The sequence below is a fragment of the Microtus oregoni genome, unplaced genomic scaffold (genome assembly GCF_018167655.1).
Source record: "Microtus oregoni isolate MIOR12 unplaced genomic scaffold, Mior012 000050F_ref0000143, whole genome shotgun sequence".
NCBI lineage: Eukaryota > Metazoa > Chordata > Mammalia > Rodentia > Cricetidae > Microtus > Microtus oregoni.
Window position 1 is genome coordinate 13,274,437 of NW_024543256.1, and position 22,773 is coordinate 13,297,209.

The following is a 22,773-nucleotide window of genomic DNA, read 5'->3' on the forward strand; positions in this document are numbered from 1 at the left end:
TGATAATATTCCTGTACACTGTAAAGATTTGTTATTGATATTGATTTAATAAAATGCTTATTGGGCAATAGCCAGGCAGGAAGTATAGGTGGAGCAATCAGAGTAGAATTCTGGGAAGAAAAAAAGGCAGTGTCGCAGTTACCGGCGAGGCACAGAAAAAGTAAAATGAGAGTGCTGCACTGAGAAAACGTATCAAGTCAAGTGGCTAAACATAGACAAGAGTTATGGCTTAATTTAAGTTGTAAGAACTAGTTAATAACAAGCCTGAGCCAATAGGACAGACAGTTCATAACTAATATAAGCCACTGTGTGTTTCTTTGGAACTAAATGACTATGAGATTGGGTGGGACAGAAACTTCCATCTACAAATGGTGCCAAACATTTGGCAAGAAATTTCATATGGAGCATGAGGAAAAAAAAAGGTTCCAGATGAACAAGAACAGAGTCAACTGCAGCTTCCTGGTAACCATCTTTTCTCTAGTAGGCTCTGTTTGCTAAAGGCAACCAGAGGCACAGGTCCTATTTAAGAAAGGCTTATTGACTCAACATTAGCAACAAAACTGCATGGGTGACTCTTTGAAGAAAACCTGTCACCAAATGCTAAAATGGTGTTTATGAGCAGCCAGTGATATGCTTCTTGGTGGTGGCATGGACCTAGAAACTCTGAAGAGTCGTAATAAATATGGATCCGTCCAGTACCTCTGCCATGAAGCTAGGCTCTCAGGAAGTCAAGGAATGTGGCAGAGCCAACTGACAAAGCTGCAGTTTTAATCTTAGCCATGCATCTTAGCAGATTAGAGATTCATGTGGTCAGAAAAAGATAGTAATATACAATAAAGACAAATTCAGATAAAAAATTCTAAACAGCTTACAGTGTGTTAAAAATATGCATAAGCTTGGGAGAGAAGAGATAAAAGACAGAGAAAATCCTATAATAAAGAAATAGAGTAGTTGAGTGTGGTGGCACACACCTTTAATCCAAACAATTTGGAGCCAGAGGAAGAAAGATTTCTGTGAGTTTGAGGTCAGTATGGTCTACAAAGTGAGTTTCAGGATAGCCAAAGATACACAGAGAAACCCTGTCACAAAAACTGAAAAGTTAAGAATAAAATTAAAATAAATAGAGTAAGAAAAATGCCACATAAAGGTGGAAAACACAGAGAAAGTCTGGATACTGTATGTTATTGTGTTATCTTTGAATTGTTTGACTGCTGAGAAAGGAGCAACAGCTGCTAAAAGACATTTGATTATAAATATTGTTGGATTACTCTAACCTATCTATACATTTTGAAAATGCCTTGACTTAAAAATTTAAGTCAAAAGATATGTTACTTTGGAGAAGAGATCTTGCTATTGTTTCCACAGGAAATAAGAGGCTGTGGATTCATTCTGGGTTAAGAAAAATAGGGTTTGATTGAGAAACACCCACCCCCTGAAAAATCTCCAATTGGAACAGATGGCACAGATGATGCAATGTTTTAGAGTACCTCTGTTGCAGTTTCCTCTGAGTTCTACATGTAGAACAGCCTCAAAGCTGCTGACTGAGATGATCAAGCCTCACAGAATATTACACTCAAGACTTGACCATAATCCTAAATTTTCTTTGGGTCCCCATAGGATTATCAACACCCCCAATCAGCAGGAAGTATCCTAAAACACTATACCCACATTCCCAAAAATGGATTATGGGTGTTTGTCTTTGTTGATTACAAGTTGTTATGGATAAAGATCAGGAAAAAAGCTAAACAAAGGAAATTAGATTCAGGATTTTTGTTCTGAAAATTAAAAAGGGGAAATGCTGTGGGATAATGCTCATATACACTGTATAGATTTGTCACTCATATTGGGTTAATAAAACACTGATTGGCCAGTAGCCTGGCAGGAAGAATAGGCAGGACAAGCAGACTAGGAAAATTCTGGGAAGAGAAAAGGCAGAGAGAGTCAGTCAACAGTCAGATGCAGAGGAAGCCAGATGAGACTACCACACTTAGAAAAGGTTGTAAGCCACACAGCTAAACAGAGACAAGAATTATGGGTTAATTTAAGTTGTGAGGGCTAGTTAATACAAATGATCTAGTAGGCCAAACACTTTGTAATTAATATAAGCCTCTGTGTATTTCTTTGGGACTGAATGGCTGCAGCAGTAGGTGGGACAGAAACTTCCATTTACAAAATAGATACATCTGAGGCTGAGGCAGGAGGATTGCCATGAGTTCAAGGCTGAATGGGGCAATATAACAAGATATTCTTCATTAGGATAAAAAGACTGGGGAGAGAGTTCATTCAATAAATGACTTGTAAGCATGAAGACCTGAGTCCCATCCTTTGAAACCACTATATATGTATGTATGCATGTATGTATGTATGTATGTATATATATGTATATGTACAAAGAAAAACATAATATATTATATGTATTAATAATTATTAAGTATTTTTATATATTAAATATATTTTATATAATATATACATAATATAATTACATAAGTGAATATTAAATACATTATATCTAAAAATAAGGCCTGGTGGCCATCACTGGTAATGATAGGGTCAGAGAGGTACAGAAAGGTAGATTACAGGGAATGACTGCCCCACCATCTGAGCATAATCCGCAAGTTCAAAATCAGGGAGCGATCCTCTCTGTTTCTTTGTCTCTGCTTCTGTCTCTCTTCTCACACACAAACAGGTGGGTGGTACCTGTGAGTCAACACTCAAGATTGTCCTTTGGCTGGCCTTTTATATATGTGTGTACACTTTCACCTGAGCCACTAAAAGAGCAGAAATTAAAAAGTGTGAAGATGTACCTTAGTAGCAGCACATGTGCCTAGCAATTTGAGGCTCAGAAATACAAATTAAAATACAAAGAAAAAGGAGGAAGGATAGAAATAGGATAGAAGGAGATGAGGAGAAAAGAGTTTATTTGCCTTCAATTAAAAAAATATATTATGTTAAGTTCGATGTTGCTCAATCTTTGAAGATATAACTAATATATCTTTCAAGTACTCTAGTAACAGTTTATTTTCATGGATTTATCTCAGAGGTTAATTTAAAGGCAGCTTACTTTTTTTTTTCTTCATGGTCTTTATTAAATTGGGCTTCTACTTGAGCACACTGGACCCCAAGTTTCTAGAAACTGGACCATCACTTAATCAGGATGGACAAGTTTGAGCACGGGTTTTATGTGAGCCAGAAGTGTCAATAGCAGCAGCAAGAGTGGGGGAATTCTCTGTGCCTGCAGCTGTACAAACCCGGGTTGGCGGGATTCCAATCATCTGCAGATGGCTGGCCCTCCTGCCCTTCAGTCTAGGCTGCCTACTGTTCTGCCTTCTGAGATGCTGCCTTGTTTGTGGCATCCCATGCCTACTAGCCTGGTAATCCCCCTCCTGCATAGTCACCTTCCCATTCCCCAGCCCACAGGCTCCTTTGCAAGGCTTCACATCCCACCTACTGTAGTGCCTGCCTACCACACGGCACTTGTGGTGCTCAACCATAAGAATAAGGTATTTCTGTCAGATAACAGTGAAGAACAAATTCCATTATATTCTAGAGTGGGAACCAAAATATAACCATAACTCACAGACACTTGAAGTTCCTGAATCGTCGTCATCCTCGTCGTCGCTGTCCTCTTCCTTCATTCACGTACTCCACAAAGTCCAAGTCCTCATAGAAATGCTCGCCGAACTGGAACTCAAATTCACCATCTTCTTCATATTTATTCACTCCATATTCATCTCCCTCCTCTTCCTGCTCCTGCAACATGGTGATGCCATCCACCTCCTTCCCCTCCTCATTTTTCCAAAAGATTATCTGGAATGTCAGGAAACCAAGAAATCCCACAAAGATAAGCCACTCAAGAGAAAACAGAGCAATTGTGAGAACTTTTTCCCTCAGGTCCAAGTCTTCATCGATATCAGGTCTGCTGCACAGGTCACCTACAGCCCGGTCTTGATAGCTGATGTAGGCCATGCCACAAGCCACACCCGAGGGCTGAGTTGTGCTAGGCTGCACAAAAGCAGAAGCCAAGCTCCCGGGCCGCAGGTCACAGGACAGCAGCACTGGGGATTGAGCAAGCGGCTGTAGAAACGGGGCATGCTGGGAAGGGCGAAGGCGGGGCCTCACCCCTAAAAGGAAGGGCAGTCTGAGTCTGTGCAAAGAGGACAATTTCTGAGGAGAAGATGAGAAAACCAACTCCAAGTTACAGAAGGCTGGCCTCTGGCCTCATGAGCTCTAAGCTCATTGGTTGAGAAATAATTATCTGCAAGTCACACACCCAATGAGAGATCTAGGTTCTCAGGTAGCTGCAAGAGCTTTGGATGGTCACGTGGTCTTTTAATTCTCATGTCGTAATGGATCTGCTGTAAAGCATTCTAGTATGGACACAAGCGTTTTTTCCCCAAGTCCCCTGGGACAGCTTGTAGCAGGAGGGACACGGGCTTTTAGTGTGAGAAAACATGGCTATACATTACTAACAGTCCCCAATCTTCATACCCAAAAGGGAATGGACATTTGAAAGTGTTAACAGTATTAAGAATTATTTTTTTTTTTTGAGACAGGGTTTCTCTGTGTAGTCCTAGCTTTCCTGGAACTCCCTCTGTAGACCAGGCTGGCCTCAAACTCACAGAGATCCTCCTGCCTCTCCCTCCCCAGTACTGGGATTAAAGGCGTGCGCCACCATCTCCTCCTCAGACTATGTTAACAGTATTAAAACTGCTCATGGCTATTGCTTGGCAGAACTTGTGGTACTGAACATGATGGCCTGTCACTCCGGAGACGCCAGAGCTGCTGTAAGGGATTTGTGGTTCAGTCTCGCCCTCCACCTCCACCAGCTTCTCCACACAAGCTACATAGGGTGGGGTGCTGCTAGTAGGTGGACCCAGCAGGAGAGACACACAGGCCAGAGGATTGTAGGAGGCATGAGAAGGGGGTGGCAAAAGTCTACTCTCCAGGGGACTCTAACAGAAGGGCTTGTCGTCTTTGCACGCGGAAGCATGCAATTGACATTGCTTGGCGGGGGCTCCACTCAAGAGCACCAAACAAAAAGCCAAAGTCAAGTTTGTCATTATGGACTATTTTGTTCCCAGGACACTAATGGCCTTAGCTTTAAGGGTTTATTTTTACACTGTGGGTGTCTGAGGACAGATGGCTCTTCTTCCTTTAAAAAGAAATTCTCTCACCTTACACACTTTACACAAAAGCATTAAAACTGTACACAGTAATGAGGTACTATGTGTAGTATAATAGACATATATGTTACATAATATTTCAGTCATGATAAACATGATTAATTCATTAGAACATTCTCATTTGTTTCTGGCAGATACTTTCAACATGCTTTTTAAATAGGAGTTATATCGCTATTATTTCTAGTCACCCTACTGTGTAGTGCACATGAGACCTTTCTGTCTCCCCAGTATCCATTGATCATTACAAGTTACTAATGGGTTATGCAAAGTAATGGAATTTACTCTGCCATTTCAGACATGCGTATAGTTAGCTTTGCAGACCATCCCCCCCCCCCCACTGTGCTCTCTGAACTCTCTCCACTTCCTTTGTCCCTCTCCTCTCCAGAAGTAGATCCCTACTCTGCTTTTATGTTATCTGTGTGTGTGTGTGTGTGTGTCTCTGTGTCTGTGTGTGAGCATACAAACAGTCCCAGTCACACATACTTGTAGCACAAATTCATTTCCATATGTGAAAAGCCATGTGTTTGTCTTTGATTTTTGTCTCATTCTCCTTTTTTCTTTACCCCTTTCTTCATTTTGGTTCCCTGCCACCTTTCAAATAGTCTCCCTCCCCATTTCATGACTTATTCCTGTCCTATTGAAATGAAGATTCTGCCTATGAGAGACAATCTTATTTTCCTATCGCGACGATCTCCAGTTTCACCCATTTCTCAGCTAATAATCTAATTTTCTTTTTTTATGGCCTGAATTTCCATTGTGCTTATGTAAATCACATTTTACCCACCTATTTTTGGAACTCAAGGTATACCTTTACTTAGTGGAAATTGTGGAATAGCTGTGTGTTTCCATTGCGTATACATGCATCCCATTTGTATCCACCTGTGTTAGGACTTCACTCTTGGCTTGAGGAAAATTGCCACAATAACTAGCCATGGATGTGCAAATATCTCTGTTGTATAATGATTTGTGTTCCTTTGGGAGCATATGACCAGAAGCTATAGAGATAAGATTTATAATATTTTCTAGTTTGTGTAGTAATTTCCATTGTGGCTATTCTAATTTACATTACCATTAGAGGTATATAAGGACACCCTCCACACATTCTAGAACTTACAGGATTTGTGTTTGTTTTTTCTCCATAGTGTACATTCTGACTGGGGTGAGGAAGAAATTTTTGACTTCCATGTCCATGATGGAAAGCAATAATGAACATATTCGCCTATTTTAAGCAGTATTCTTTTGCTTAGAATCTTCCACATTTAAGATTCATTTTACCTGTGAATAGAGAAAATCTTATTTTACTCTTTAAAATTGGAAACCCTGTTATTTAGCTTTATTGTCTATTTGTCATGACTAGGATGTTCAGTACAATTTTGAATAGAAGCAGTACAAGAAGATCTTGTTAATTCATTTATTACATTAGAAATGGTTTTTAATTCTTCCTAATTATGTGGCTCTGTGTGGGAGTATATGCAGGTGCCCCCAAAGACTACATGTGGGCGTGAATGTGCAGGGTAGTACATGCCCTTAAAGACTGAGCAGCCCCCATTCTTTTTTATTTTTATCTTCCCGAGAGAAGGTAGGTGAGAAAAGAAGCTGGGAAGCTTTGGGAGGTGCTAGAGGAGGGAGAAGAACATGATCAAAATATATTATATGAAAATTTTAAATAAAAAACTTTAGGCTTTTAATACTCAGTATCATGGTACTTGTGAGTTTATCATAAATGACTCAATGATGTGAAGTTCTCTCATTTTTGTTTATGTATGTGTGTGCATGTGTGTGTTTAATACATGTAGAAAGATTGATAATATCCAACTCTTTTTTGTACCAATGGGGATAGACATACGGTGTTTTGGGTTTTCCCCATATTTATTAATTTATTCATTTTGGTTTATCGGTCTCGCTATGTGTAGCTGGATGTCTTGGAACTTGCTCTGTAGACCAGGCTGGCTTCAAACTCAGAGATCTGCCTGTCTCTGCCTTTCAGATGGTATAATTAAAGGCATGTGCCAAAACGCCCTGCCTTTTCTTCTCTTGTAATATGTTATGCTGATTGTGTTTTGTACAATGAACCATCTTTCTGTATCTGGGATAGATACTTCTTGACCCTGATGTAAATCCTGTTTCTATTCTGCTGGGTTCTACTTGCTGCTATATATGATTCAGGTTCTTATATTTGCATTTACAAAGCATTTTTTTCCTGATGCCTTCACCTAGCCCCAGGGTCAGAATAACTCTGCTTTTCTAGACTGAGTTAGAATGTGCTTCATACTTTCTACTGAAAGAATGCGAGAAATATTGGTCTTAATTCTTCCTGACAGTTTTGGTAAAATCCACCACTAAAGGGTGTTTGATTACTTATTCAGTGCCTCTGATTACTAGTGGTTCTGTTTCATTTTATTTATTATTCAGTGTTTTCAGTAGCTTTGCTACCTCATACTTTAAGTATTCTCATTCGCTGTCATGCAGTTATTCATACTATACTCTCTTATGGTCCTTTTACTATTCATGAAAAGTGCAACAATGTCCCTAATTTAATTTATGACTGTGGTGCTTTCAGTTTCTCCCCCCTTTTTTTTTCTTTATTGGTGTAGCTCAAAATGTTAGCAGGGTTTCTGGGACAAGCTTCAGATCCCAGAGTCTAAAAGGATTCTACTCAGCTAACCATCTCTCTATGAACTGTTCACATAGAAAGGACTCTACTTGGCTAACCATCTCTCTCTGGATAGACTAATGGTGAGAACTGAATTTTGTTCTAAAATTTACATTGACAGATTTTCACATCATCACTAGTATTACATACCTGGAATAAATACTGTGTGCGTGTGTGTATGTGTGTGTGTACACATTTGCACATATATTTGAGGGCCAGAGGTAGGCCTCCTAACCATTCCTCTGAAGATAATACATGTTGTTTTTGATATGGATTTCTCACTGGCCTGAGCTCACTGACTAGCTTCATTGCCTGTGTGCAAGCCTCAGAGATTGTCTTGTCTCTCCTCCCCTCTGCTGGAATTATAAATGCACATGTGTACAGGGCTTCATCTGGGGCCTCTCTGGATAGATCTGAGCTTGTCATGCTGGTGAAGCTAGTGCTTTATCCACTGAGCCATCTCCTTAGTGCAAATTTTACTTTTTATTTTTAAGATTGTATTATGTCCTGGCCAGTTTTATGTCAACGTGACACAAGTTGGAGTCATCAGAGAGGAAAGAGCTTCAGTTGGGAAAATGCCTCCATAAGACTGGGCTGCAGGCAAGCCCATTAGGATTTTCTTAATTAGTGATTGATGGGGGAGGGCCAAGCCCATGGTGGGTGGTGCCATCCTGCAGTGGTGATCCTGGATTCTAGACAAAAGCAGGCTGAGCAAGCCATGTGAGTAATGCAGTAAACAGCATCCATCCACGGCCTCTGTTTCAGCTCCTGCCTCCAAGTTCCTGTCCTGCTTGATTTTCTGCCGTCACTGCCTTGATGATGAACTGTTCCACGGAACTGTTAGAGAAAACTCCCTTTCCTCCCCATGCTGCTTTTGGTCATGATGTTTCGTCCCAGCAATAGTAACCCAAACTAATACTCCCTTCACATTCACAATTCTCTCTTCCTAAGTCACATTTGCTACTGAGCTGCAATGGGCACACTTTCCTTTTTGTTACTGTGCTTCTCAGTTCCAGATGTTCTGTTTTCTGTCTCTGTCTTTCTTGAGACAGGTTCTGTTTATACAGTCTGATAATCTCCAAATCTGGTCTTCCTGCCTCAGCCCTCAAATACTGTGATTATTTGTATATTTCAGCACATCGAAATTCTTTCTGTTTGTTTTTATGAATTTATTTCCTTTGTTGTGCTTTCTTAAATTATGTCCATTTCTTGGTACTGTTAATTTGGAGATTGTTCTCACATTTAACACTTCATTTAAGCTTCTTTCAGTGCTTTGAACATTTCTAAAATACATGTTTTACATGCCTTGGTGATCCAATGTCTGGCTTGATCAAGAGCACTTCCTGTTGCTTTTGTTAGTCATACTTATTTTGGGGGCTATTTGTGGTTTTGTTTTTGTTAAACTGTTCAATAATGCAGTAATAGACATCCGCTTCTTTCAAAACTTTTGTTCAGGTTTATGCCCCTGTTGTTTTCTTAAACAGTAATTTTGCTCAAGTGCTTCCTTTTTACTACCTCATCATCTGTGGCCATTGAATTCGCTGCTGCAGCAATGACTGGCCAATAATTGGAAGCATTTCATTAAATGTTCTGTACTAATAAATATTCCGGCTCTTACCCAGGTGCTCGCTCTGTGAATATATCTTGGAACACTCTCCGTGGTCAGGCAGGGAGTTTACAGCTCTGGCTCAGCCCTTTGTTTCTTTCTGTACAGAGCACTGGCACCAGTTCTAAGCGAAAGCTTAGGCCTTTCTTGGTACTTCTTGGACACACACATGACCTTCCAGATCTCATTTATTTTTGGAATTCTTCAAAGCGTCCTATGGATGCTTTCCTCCCCAATTTTTCAGTTTAAGATTTTGTGCAGCTTCTACTCGGCTTTAGGTGGTATCTCTATCTCTCTAAGTTGCAAACATCAACGAATGCCACCTAACGTGTTCTTTTGTTCCCTCCAGACACCCCGAGACTAGGTGACTTTGCACAGCATAAACTCCAAAGAAAACCAACGACTGTTATACTGATAATTAGAGAGCATTGCAGAAAGCTGTCAGATGTGTGAAATGATGATCGTTATCTCGGAATAAAGTGGGTGTGCAGATTTTGATTTTGTTCTTTTTCATTTCCACATTTCCATTGGTCCAGGCTATAGGCTCTGCAAGTAACATAATTGCAAAGCAGGTGTTTGCCACTTCCCTTGATCTGGTGTAAGAAGGCTCAGAATACAGCAAATTAAACTAAAACACAGCTCACTGTCTGCTTGCTTTGCAATGAATGTTGTTTGAATGATTGAAAACCTGTTATTGATTTCCAGATTTCTACCTGTTTGATTTGGACCATGTTTGCAGTGTGTTTTAAATGTTGTTGTTCTGTGATTCTGGAAGTTCCTTCACTTGTTTCTTTTCAATACTGAGCATTTCTTTGGGGTGTAGCATTTCCATTTGGATTTATTGCCCATCCACTTACTGTCGACTTGGTTTCATTGATTTCGTGATTATGTTGTCATGTAGTTAAGTGTTTCTAATGGGCAGCTACTTAAATTATAATGAAATATTCCTCTAAGTCTGCTTAAAAGCAATTTGTAAAGAATCATATTATTTCTTGTATAAGCCTGACTTTATTTGCTCTGTTATTGTTCAACACAGAGACTCTATATTTTTCCTTAGACACTCTTAGTTACATATTTTAATCATAAATGCATTCTCGTAGAATTATCAGTTATTAGAGGAATTAAAAAACGTATTTTGCTTTCCTCAGTGGGGGGGGTTAAAATAATTATTTGAAAACTATATATATCTCCTGTTCCCATTATATAACAGTGTTCCTTAGGTTGAGATGGTAATCAGGGTCATTTGGTCCCATTGGCATATCAGTTCCTCTCTGTGACTGGTCATCGACTATGATGAAGAAATTGAAGTCACTAGGTAGTAACTGTAGGTGTAACTTCAAATTTAGTAGAAACTAACACTTGCCACTTAATGAGAGCACTTCCCCGGTCGGACCCAGGCCATCTAATATCCTGGGCCTGAAGTTTCAGGCATGTGTTGAAGCCATTCTGTGAGTGTGCCCATAGAGAAAGGAACGGCTGCAGTCAGTCCCCAAGGAATGGATAGGCTTCACTCTACCTGAAACATGGTTCAGGGGTCAAGCCTCTGCCACCATACAAATAAGCAACAGGAAAGTATAACAGATTTGAAAAGCAGCTCCAACGAGCAGAGGAGGGAAATTGATACTGGCGTTTTACTGTGGACATGTTGAGAGATCTAATGAGTGGGCAGCGAGTCGTGTGGCTTTAACTTCCCACTAATATTCAAGGAGAAATAGTAGAGATTTCTCCTTTACTTTGCTGGTGGTAGGGACTAAACCCAAGGGCATTACACTTGATAAGTAAGCACACTATCCCTGAGCAAAGCTCCCAAATTCTGAGGTTTCTTATCAGCTTGAACATAAGTGGGCTGGAGAGAGACAGAGAGACTTAAAAGCTCCCAGAAACAAAATAACAACAGCAGCAAAGTGAAATCAGAAACATTTCCATGGGTTCCAATCTGATTTTACTTCTTGGCTCCACATTTGTGTGCTCTAAAGTTTCTTGACTACAGCATTAAATATCAGCTTTTGAGTTAAGTGAACAGATATATCTGATCCTGAAAGAAATTGTCCTAGCTGTAGGGAGTGTTGCCCTGCAAGTGTGCTGTTCTACCTGGCTGTTAGATGTTGGTGAATTCCATGGTTTGGATGTTAAAGTGTCTCCCAAAAGTCTGTATGTTTAAATCTTGATTCCTAGCATCACACTCCTACAAGGTGGCAGAACTTCTAAGTGATAAGACCTTGAGGGAGGTTTTCAGATCACATGGGACATGCCCCCTCTTCAAAGGAGAGATGGGTGCTTTCCCAACCCCCTTATCTTGCTCTTTTTCACTTCCAATCATGAAATGAGCCATTTATCTTCATCACATATTCCCTCTACTATCATGTATTTTTTGCCATCATAGGCTAAAACCCTAAAACTGTGAAGAAAAGAAGCATTTAAGTTGACTCTCTCTGATACTTTATATTGACGGAAGGTTAACTAAAATGGTTAACGTACCTGAATTGTTCATGCCCTGTTGAATCTGAAAGTTTCAAAGTCCAGTCTGTTACCCATGACACCCTATACAAGTCAGTTTAGAATAATTTGCTGGTGTTACAGAGCTAATGTCATCTCATTGACTACAGTAGCTACAATTTATGATAAGTTCCTGACCATTGTTTCTGAGAGAATAGACAGTGATATCAGGGGTATGGAACCATTTCCTGGCTAGGAGAGAACAAGAGCTTACAAGAATGGCATTACTCTTAATAGTCTCAAGGAATAATACACAAGCTAAAATGGACATATATCAGCAACAGAAAAGATGCTCTGTGGCCCATCTCCATCCTATACTAGTATAAAGCCCAAACTACTATTAGATCACCACGTGACCATCCTTGCATTTAGATGCAACATTGATAACATAGGTCACAGTTATGACAGTTGAATTTTGTGAATTCATATTAGTCACATGCAAACAAGTTTATACTGGTCCACATGTAGATGCATGAAGCTGTCCAAATTTGCTAGCCATGGCTCTGGGAAATTTCTGTTTCTGTATCATGTCAGTACCAGAGAGAAACCAACCACATGTGGGTCATTCAGTGACTGATGCCACTTGACTCAAACAGATAGACAATGGAGATAGCTGCCAACCAAGCTTTGGTGCTGGATTTAGGGGTATATAAAGCACTAATCCCTCTCCAGTTCTTCCCCTCCAAGGGCCTTGGGAGCCACTCCTGCTGCTTAAGTTGTTGGTCAAGTTATTGTTTTCCCTCCGCGGTTGCATAACACATGCCTCTTAATCAGGTCCCTAATACCCCATCTGTTTACTTGTTCACTCCTGTACCCTGACCCTTTTAACCATACATCATGGATTTGTGGGATGTGAAACATTGATTAGGCCACCAGAGGAGTAATCTAGGCTTTACAAATTCTATAAACTGATCTTTCTCCCTGTGGCCTGTGATGCATACTGACTAAAATCAAGAAATAGTAGAAGCAGTGGCTTGAAGTCATCCTTGTTGTATTTTATAATTAAGATCAGCATGGTGAAACAGAGAAATGCCTTCAGACTTTCAGTATTAAGTCACTAATATCCAAGGTCGGTCTCGGTATTCTGTGACCTTTCTGCCCTAGCATTCCCCAATCAACCATTCAAAATAGAACATCCTCCTTGCACAAAACAGCTTAATATAACAACCACATAGTGTAAATATTATGTCTAATCCACAATTATGACAACATGGCTTGCCTTGCTAATTTATTTTATTCCAGACTAAAAATTCATTCATTCTGTTGATGATACCAATGTTCTGAACACAAAAAGGAACATGAAATGCACACTGATAGACAGGCCCATCGTTGCACTGTTTGTTGGGACTCCTTCACTGTGAACAAGTGGGAAGTGGGATAAGGCCCATCATTGCACTGTTTGTTGGGACTCCTTCACTGTGAACAAGTGGGAAGTGGGATAAGGTAGGTGTCACGAACATAGCAAAGATAACATCTAAGTCTTAACATGGTATGGCCAGATGCTACCAGTGCACAAGAATGACAACTTCATAGCTGGAATGGGTTCCAATGTCTGATGCCAGAAAGGACCACAAGATGGCAGCAGAGAACAAAGTAGGCTTTTTGTGGCATGGTAAGGGTTCAAAGTTTTGCGACCTACTGACAACACAGGTGGAATTCTTCTTTAGAGTGTTAGTTAACATTCCTCAAGTTGTGACCAAATATCTAATAAGAAACAACTAACAAATGGATGGATTTGTTCAGTCTCTCAGTTGAGCCAACTGTGCCAGTAGGAACTTGAGGCTTCTTGCTCACATCTGAGTGGATCAGGAAGCAGAGATGGGACAAGAAATGGGCTTGATTGCATATCTCAAAGCCTTCCATCAGTTATCTATGTCCTCTTACAGGTCCTACAACCTACAAAAACAGCATAATGAGCTTAGGAACAAATGATCAAACCCCTGAGCTTATGGGGAGCAGATCATCTCCACATCCTAATAAAGCCACATCATAATCAAAGGATTATGATGCCGTCACTATCCTAGTCTGGTAATGAATCCTGGTAATATATCTAGCCCCTAGAGTTTTCTAGGTTCAGTTGGCTGTGTCGCTTGATTTAGACTCTTCCATGACTAAACACATAACTGAATTATACAGTAACACAGATTGCACAGATGCCCTGCTAACTTCCTTCTGGAGAAAATGGGAGTCAACTAGAAGTCTAGTAGTCAGTCAGCTTCAGTACAACTTCCTACTAACACTATTCTGTAAGAGGCTCTTCACAAACAGGAGAATCCAAGCCAGGTGATGGTGGCGCAGGCCTTTAATCCCGGCACTCGGGAGGCAGAAACAGGCTAACTTTGTGAGTTAGCCCAGCTTAGTCCAGAGCTACACAGAGAAACCCTGTCCTGAAAAACAAACAAACAACAACAACAACAAAAGCAAATAGGAGAATCCCCTACCCTGGTTTTCCTGAGTACTCACAGTGTGTGCATGTAAAATGATGGCAAATATCCATGGAGCAGAGCATATAATACTAAAGCTAGTATAGAGCTAAAGGCACTCCAAAAGACAGCCTGAAAATGATCACTATTAGTCCTGGTCACTTTGACCCTCATGAAAACATTATTTATCAGATGTCCCTCAGGAAAACATTATGTATCAGAGTTTGTTCTTTTTTAATAAAAAAAAACACACAAAAAAAAAACCCAGCCACTCTTACCCAAATAAACCGAAATGGATTTGGTCTCTTAACCTTTATGAAATGCTTCATTGTACAATTACAGAGGCATATGGTGTACAGCCTCTGGACCCAGCTGGGGACAGAGAGACCTTAATAATCACTCTGTGTACCTGTTCCTCAAGTGAGGATGCAACGGGTTAAGGTCAGGATGTACGGTTATTAAAGAAAAATTTGTTCCTTGGTAGCCAGCGGCTTCTTTGTTCCTCTTATAAAGAAAGAATGACCTCCAGGGAGGAATCTGGTTCCTCAAAGAGATTTTCTGTTGCAGCTGGACAGGCAGCTGCCTATTCATTTCTCTCTTCCTACACACTACTCATATCTAGAAACTGCTTCCGTGCTCTGTGCATTAATCTCTTTAATAAAATTTCTGTTGGTTATTTGGTGGCTGGAGTCGATTTGAGGCTCTGTGTGTGTGTGTGTGTGTGTGTGTGTGTGTGTGTGTGTGTGTGAGAGAGAGAGAGAGAGAGAGAGAGAGGGAGGGAGAGAGAGAGAGAGAGAGAGAGAGAGAGAGACAATGTTGCACTCTGTAGCTCAAGTTGTCCTGGAATTCACTATGTAGTAGTCTCTAACTTGTAACAATCTTCCTGCCTCAGCCTTCAAAGCACTGGAACTGCAGTTGGGAGCCATTACGGCAGGTTTGAAATCTTGGCTTTATAGCCAAATGCACATGGACTCGTGGGTAGGTCCTGCTCTGCGGAATCTATGCATACGCTCACCAGCAGCATTCTGTTAGTAATACAGTCTGGGGTAGCTGCAGCTACCGTATTTTGCTTCCTATTACTTTTTTAAAGGCAGTCTCATTTGTAACCCAGTCTAACCTTGAACTTATGGTCTTCCTGCTTCACCCTTCGGTTAGAATGCTAGGCTTGCGAGTGTACATCCCCACACCTGGCTCAGCTACTACATTTTGAACAAGTTCCTTCGTGTTCATTCTGAGTTAGTCATAATTTCACTGAAACAGCAATCCAAAGCAGCAGGCCGTGTTTGGCATGTTTCTCCGTGTATCATGAGGTCTTGTGAGAGAGAGCCCACATGCCACTATCCGTCATCTAACGGTGGTGTGCCAGTTCTTGTTCTAGTTTCAGATATGCTGACTGCATCTCTAGCTGCCTCCTACCTTTTAAAGGCCCTGATTCCCTGTTTTGTACAAGGAACTGTTTAGACAGCTTAATGAAATGAGACCTTTCACCACGCAGTGACTGTTCATCCACTCACTTCTGTTGAAGGGAAAACCCACTTACCGTCCTCCTATTCCACTGTATAGGCTAATGCATTCCTTCCTCATACCAGGGAAGTGATGTGGGTGTGTTTGTCTTTCTCTTCTGCAGAGGCATTGTCTATATTGGTAGCTTGCTATGTCGGTCCTGGGAGAAACCTAATGGGAGTGCATGAAGCAGCGACACTCCAGAGGAAATGAGTAAGTATGCCAGCACGCCAATTTGCCATTCTCCACAGGTGGTGAAAGAACACAAGATTTAGTGAGTCAGTACAAAAAGTTGATTACTAACAACACAGCAAACAGCCGCACCAACAGCCTGGGAGCTCCAGTTCACCTGTCCCTGAATTCCACTGTGTGACACTTCAGGAGCAGATGGCAGCTACACATACTGGGTTTCGCCACAGCTGAGCAACTTGGGCTACAAATTCAGTGCCTTTATATAGCAAGTCGTTAACCAGCCAATCATTCTCCCGCAGGGAGGGAGTGTTGGTGCAGCGGTCCTGCTGCGGTGTCATGTCAGTAATTTTCCTCTCTTCTCCCTAATTCCCATCTAGAGTGTAAGATCTACTGCCACATATGTCTTCAGGGTTTGAGGCAGCATATCTGATCTGTGCTTACTACTTCCTTTGTTCATAAGTTCTTTCTTCTGAGAAGAGGAGCTTTACATCCCTGCTTTTCCTGTAACAAGAGCTGATCACAAGTTGGTGTGGAGGCAATGAGAATATGGTGTTTGAAAGGGTCATCGTGCCAGCATCCTGGCCTTGTAATACACATGCAAGTTCTCCACACGGGAAACTTGCTGTCTTCAAGCCAACTGAATGGGCAGTCATAGGAAGGGCTATTATTATTTATTGATCGGTGTGCATAAGGGGCGTGAAATGGTTCAAGATTTCAGATTCTCCCTAACAAATCTTCCCATCCAAGTGATCATGAGGGCATTATTTTTTTGAGGTCCCTGATTTTGAGGGAGGAAAACTCTTCAAGTCATGTATCTAGTTCCATTTTGAAGCTGCCTCCTGACCCTGCATTTAAGTACCATCTTCTGTTTTGTGGCAGTCTCTTCAGGCACTGCTGTAGAAGCCCTCTAGGTTTTCCAAGGCTCCGTGATGGATCCCAGGCTGTTAGCTTCTTTCTATTTGTGCTATTACGCTTCCTGGATCATAACCTACAGAAAACAGAGAATAAACTATAAATTTACAATTTGATGATTTTTTCACAGTGTGTAACATCCATGTAACAGTAATGACAAAAAGCATATTGTCACATCCCATAATCACTTCTCATTCATACTTCGGGTTATTGAACTAAAGAATTAACACTAATCTGACTTCTTTCATCATATATTACTTACGCCTATTTTTTAACTTCATGTAAAGTGAGTCCTATATAATATATAGTCTCTTCTGAAAGCCTTAACATGCTTTTGTAAATTCACATATTTTTGCTGATTGGTTTTTTTGTGGGTTTTTTTGCTATGTGATATTTCATTGAGTAACTATGCCACAGTTTATTTAATCATTCTATTTTCATGTGAGAACTTCAAGATTTTGAGCTATTATGAATAATGAATGACACATTTCCGCTGGATCATTTCCTAGGAGTGAAATTGCTTCTTCATAGGTTATGATCAAAATCATACACATACTCTATTGCTGCATAGTCATTATATGTATGTATATTATATATAGGCAGAATATGCTAATTCTGGTTACTCAGTATCTTCACAAAGATATGATTTGCTCGGCAGTTTTCATTTTAGCTGTTAAGATAAAAGAGCAAATACAGTATAATATAGCTTCAACATTCATTTTCCTCATCCTTCATTCATTCGTTATTTAATTCTTCTACCCTTTTTTTCAGACTGGCTTGTTGCCAATTTTACATGGTATTTTCTGTTCTGTTATGGATATGTAGAAATTCTTTATATAGTCTGTATGAAATTTTCTTTGGATGCACAGGTTCAAATTAATAGGACTTATTTCTTAATGAAAAGAATTCTTAAGTTTTTAATATTGTTTCTTTTTATTGTTGGTGATTCTTACCCTTTCTGGTGCATCCTGTTAAAGAAACGATTACCTCCCACACAGTCAGTAAGGCATTCCGAACTGCTGGGGGCGGGAGGTCATGCCTGCTTGTGGAGGCCAGAGGACAGTCTCAGCTGTCATTCCTCAAGCACTGTCCACCATTTTTTTTGGACACAAGGTCTCTCTCTCTGACCTGGAACTCACCAAGTAAGCTGGACTAAGTGTACATTGAGCCCAAGGGATCCACCTGTCTCTATCTCCCACTGGAATTACAAGCACATGCCACCATGCCTAGCTTTTCTATACGTGGCTTCTGTGGATCCAACTCTTGGCCTTACAAGCATTTAACCAACTGAGTTATTTCCTCAGGCCTGCCTCCTCATGTCTCCTTTTGAATTTTTCTAAAACTCTGGCATATATGCCTACTGACCTTTTCTGATTTTTAGCAGTTGAAGTCCTTTCCTCGGTATAATATCACTTTTATCATGAATCAGGTAACTATGTTTATGTACACTTTTGCTGAATAGTGTGTCTATACCATTTCGATAATCTCTGTAATCCTCCATTAGTTTAGTTTTAGCATATGTTAATTGTCCAAAGTAATATACTTGGAAATGTGTTTTATTGTGATAGTTCCATAAACAAATAGCTTTTACTTTGATCATATTAATCCTTCCACATTTCTAATAGTAGTTCCCCTTTTCAAGTCCCCTCTGTTTTCTCCTAGATTCTGCGTATGAGAGGAAACATGTACTTGTATTTATGAGAGGTGCATATTTCAATTGGTATAATAATGTTTCAATTGGTATAATAATGTTCCATTCTATACACTTTCCTGCTGATAATAGAATTTTGTGCTTTGTGGTTGAGTAAAAGTTTCTCTCTCTCTCTCTCTCTCTCTCTCTCTCTCTCTCTGTGGGGAGTGACTGGGTGCACGTATGTGCATGTGTGCATGTGTGTATGCATGCGTGTGTGTGCATGAGTGCATGCTTGTATATGTATATGAGTGCAAGAGAGAAATTTTCCATATTTAGTTGTCTTTAACAGGCATACAGGCTGTCTCACATTTTGCCTATTGGAAAAAGTGTCACATTCAACAGGGATATGCATGGGTTTACATTGCATGCTGCTCTTAATTTCTTTAGACTCGACAGCTCTCCTCTCGGGAGCAGATGCCTCAGAGAGACGCCATGCTCCCCTCTCCCGGGCAGACACACGCGATGAAGCAAGCCACCAGGTCAGACATGCTGAATCTTTCCCGGTAAGACCGGTGCTACACAGATCATTAGAGATGGATTGATTGGGATATCAAAATTAGCCAGTAAGGGCTAGAGAAATGGGCCAAGCAGTGTTTAAATGAATACAATGTCCGTGTAATTATTTTGGGGTATAAGCTAGCCAGGCGGCTGGGCCCTGCCACTCCTATTACTACAGAGTGGGATAATATAGGGATAATTTCAGGGATAATATAGATAAATTATATGTAGTTTTACTTCTAGGTGTTTTGAGAGCTGACATATTGATTTGAATAATAGCTGTACATCATTTCCATTCCCACCAACAAAATGTAAGAGTTGCTTTTTCTTGTTTCTTCACCAGCATTTGTAGTTTTTGTTTTGTTTTCTTCATGATAACCATTCTAGCTAGTTTGAGATGAACTCCTTGTTTGATTTGTATGTCCCTGGTGGCTATTAATGTTGAATTTTTCTTCGTGTGTGTGTGTGTTTTTTCATCATTTGCAGAGTTTCTATTTATTTTACTGATTGGAGTGTTTGATTTGTGCTGCATATTCATCAAACCCAGGCCTTGAAACAAGACAAGACTTAGAGCGGCCCCCAAGCTGCTCCTGCCAGGTAAGCTATTGAACCACCTTACCAAAAGTTCCCTTGCACCAGAGATGCTCCACCAGAGTGTGAGTGAAGGTGGGAAATGCCTGAGCAGTGGTGGAAAGACAGTTTCATTAAACGTCTGTAGAATGCTCAGAATATTAAAAGCTCTCTAACCAAATGGTCTTTGTGGCAAGTGGGGGGAAGTGAGGGTTGTGAACACTATGTGATCCTGTGTGTCCTTGCCATACTAATCTCTGTCTTGGTGTCCTATTCATGTTCACACAAAGCTGGTCCAGATCCTCCTTCCAGAGGGCACAGGGCCAGAGTTCTCATATGAACATGTTTTCTGTTATATGCTCCCCTGAAGTTGGTTTCTTACTCTTCAGGGGCCTACCACCCAGCTCCCAAATAAATACACGGAGACTTATTCTTAGTTATAAATGCCTGGCTATAGCTTGTTTCTAGCTAGCTTTTCTAATTTAAATTAACCCATTTATCTTTAACTACATTTTGCTTCTGGGCTTTTTACCTGTCTTTATTCTACATATCTTTCTTTCCTTCTTACTCTATGACTGGCTGTGTAGCTGTGTGTCTGGCCCCTGGCATCCTCCTCTCCTTTTCTTTTTCTTGTGCCCCCTCTTCTCTCCAGCCTAGATTTCTCCTACTATTTATTCTCTCTGCCTGGCAGCCCCACCTATCCCTCTTTCCGGCCTGGCTATTTGCTGTTCAACTCTTTATTGAAACAATCAGGTGTTTTAGACAAGCAAAGTAACACAGCTTTACAGAGATAAACAAATGCAGCATAATAGAACGGAACACATCTTTGCATCATTAAATAAATATTCCATAGCATAAATGAATGTAACACATCTTAAACTTATATTCCACAACAATCCACAATTCCACACCACATCATCCTGTGTCCCTGGGACTGTGTCCAAGTTATAACTAGTTTCCTGGGGCCACACTAGTCGTTGAGGAGGTTACTTGCTTAGTCATAAGGGATTCACATTTGTATGCTGTGAATGCCATTGGTTAATAAAGAATCTGATTTGGGCCTATTGCATCACAGAACAGGGCAAGGTGGTAATTTCAAGCAAATAGAGGAGGAGAGAGGAGACGGAGTCAAGGAGAAGCCATGTAGCCACTGCAAGAGATAGACACTGGACACCAGACAGAACCTTACCAGCAGGCCACAACTACATGACAATACACAGATTAATAGAAATGGGTTAATTTAAAATTTAAGAGCTAGCTAGGAATACATTAGAGTCATTGGCCAAGCAGTATTACAATTAATATAGTATTAGTGTGATTATTTCAGGTCTGAGTGGCCGGGAAACGAACAACCTCCAGCCACAGCTTAGAGCATGGAAACATACAAATGGAAGAGCCTCTTTTAAGATGATCCTCCATTAAGGAAACAAGGGGCAAAGTAGAGGGTGTAAGGGGCCTACTTGCTATACAAATAATAATACACATGTCTTAAACTAATTTTTATTTGTTTAATTTTTAGATGAATTTGTATATAATGTATATAATGTAGAAAATGGCAAGATCAAAGAGAAAAGTATCATAAGAGACACTGCATGTCTCCCATAGTATATTATTCAGAATATCTGGGACACAATAAAATCAATAGCCACACACAACACAAAAATTGTGATCCATAATTAAGAAAATTAGAAGCCAGTAGAAATTAATGAAGGATGTTGGAATTAGCACTAATAGTACAGGAGAAATGAGCCATATCAAGTTAATGCTTCCAGAATATTATATCTAAAATGTTTTTCCAAGTGGATAGAGACATTATGATTCAATTGGTGTGGAGCTATACTTCAGTGAAGAACATTCGCCTGGCATGTGTAAGGCTCTAGGCTTGATTCCCAGCATTACAAAAAAGTCTAAAGGACTCAATAAATTTCAAGGATCAAGTCTCAAAGTATGTTCTCCTGTCACATGTAACTAAATTAGGAATTAATTATAATTTTGGAAGTGTGCTGAGCAAAAAAGATAGCACAAAGCAAATCAGAAAATAATTCAAGCAAAATGTTTTGTAGAACTACCAAGTGGTACAGTGGAGCTGTGGTGTTGGAACAAGCTAATCCAACTCTTAAACAATAAATTTAGAATATGTTTTCATGTCTGTATTCCATGATATCAAATGGAGAGATTGAAATCAGACACATAAATTGTCAGGTGCTAAGTTTGCTTTTTAAAACACCCTCAAACTTCTGAACCCCTCTTCCTGATATACATCATAGATAAAAGTTTGGTAGCATACAGCAGAACAACATTGAATTCACCAGCAAGGTCATGTGGAATGGAAGCTTTATCTCTGCAAACCTTGCTGGTGTCAGTATTGAGCTATCTTTTGACTAATGATGTTAAAGTGGTTAAATAATTTGTTTTAAATTTACACAGTGATATAATTATCATGATAAATCAGTTAGAATACTTTAATCAGTTCAGCATATTTCTTTGTATGTATTTACTTTAAATATCCATTCTCCCTTTCCATATCCAGGAAATCATTAGCATACTTTCCTCAATGAATTTCCTTTCTCTAGATGAAAGATAAATGGAATAATATTATATATACATTATGTAGCTTCTTGTGTCTGTCTTCTCTCACTGTACATATTTTTTTTATTTTATGTGTATTCGTGTTAGCACATGATGTGCTTGTAGTGCCAGTGGAGGCCAGAACAGGGCATTAATTTATCTGGAACTGGAGTTATAAAGATGGTTGTAAGCCACCACGTGGTTGCTGAGAATTAAACTCTTAAGAAGAAGCAGTGTTCTTAATCATTGAGTCCTCTCTCTAGCCTCACTGTACATACTTTGAAATTCACTATGTCATGATATAAATTATTATTTTATAAATAAAATAAATTTTTATTGTAATATAATATCTCCTTTGTGAGTTAATGATACTTTATTTATGTATTCATCAATTTCTTGGCATTTGGGACATTTCCAGCTTGGAGACATTATAAATGATGCTTTTCCATTTTTGTTATAATGTAAGTTTACATGTA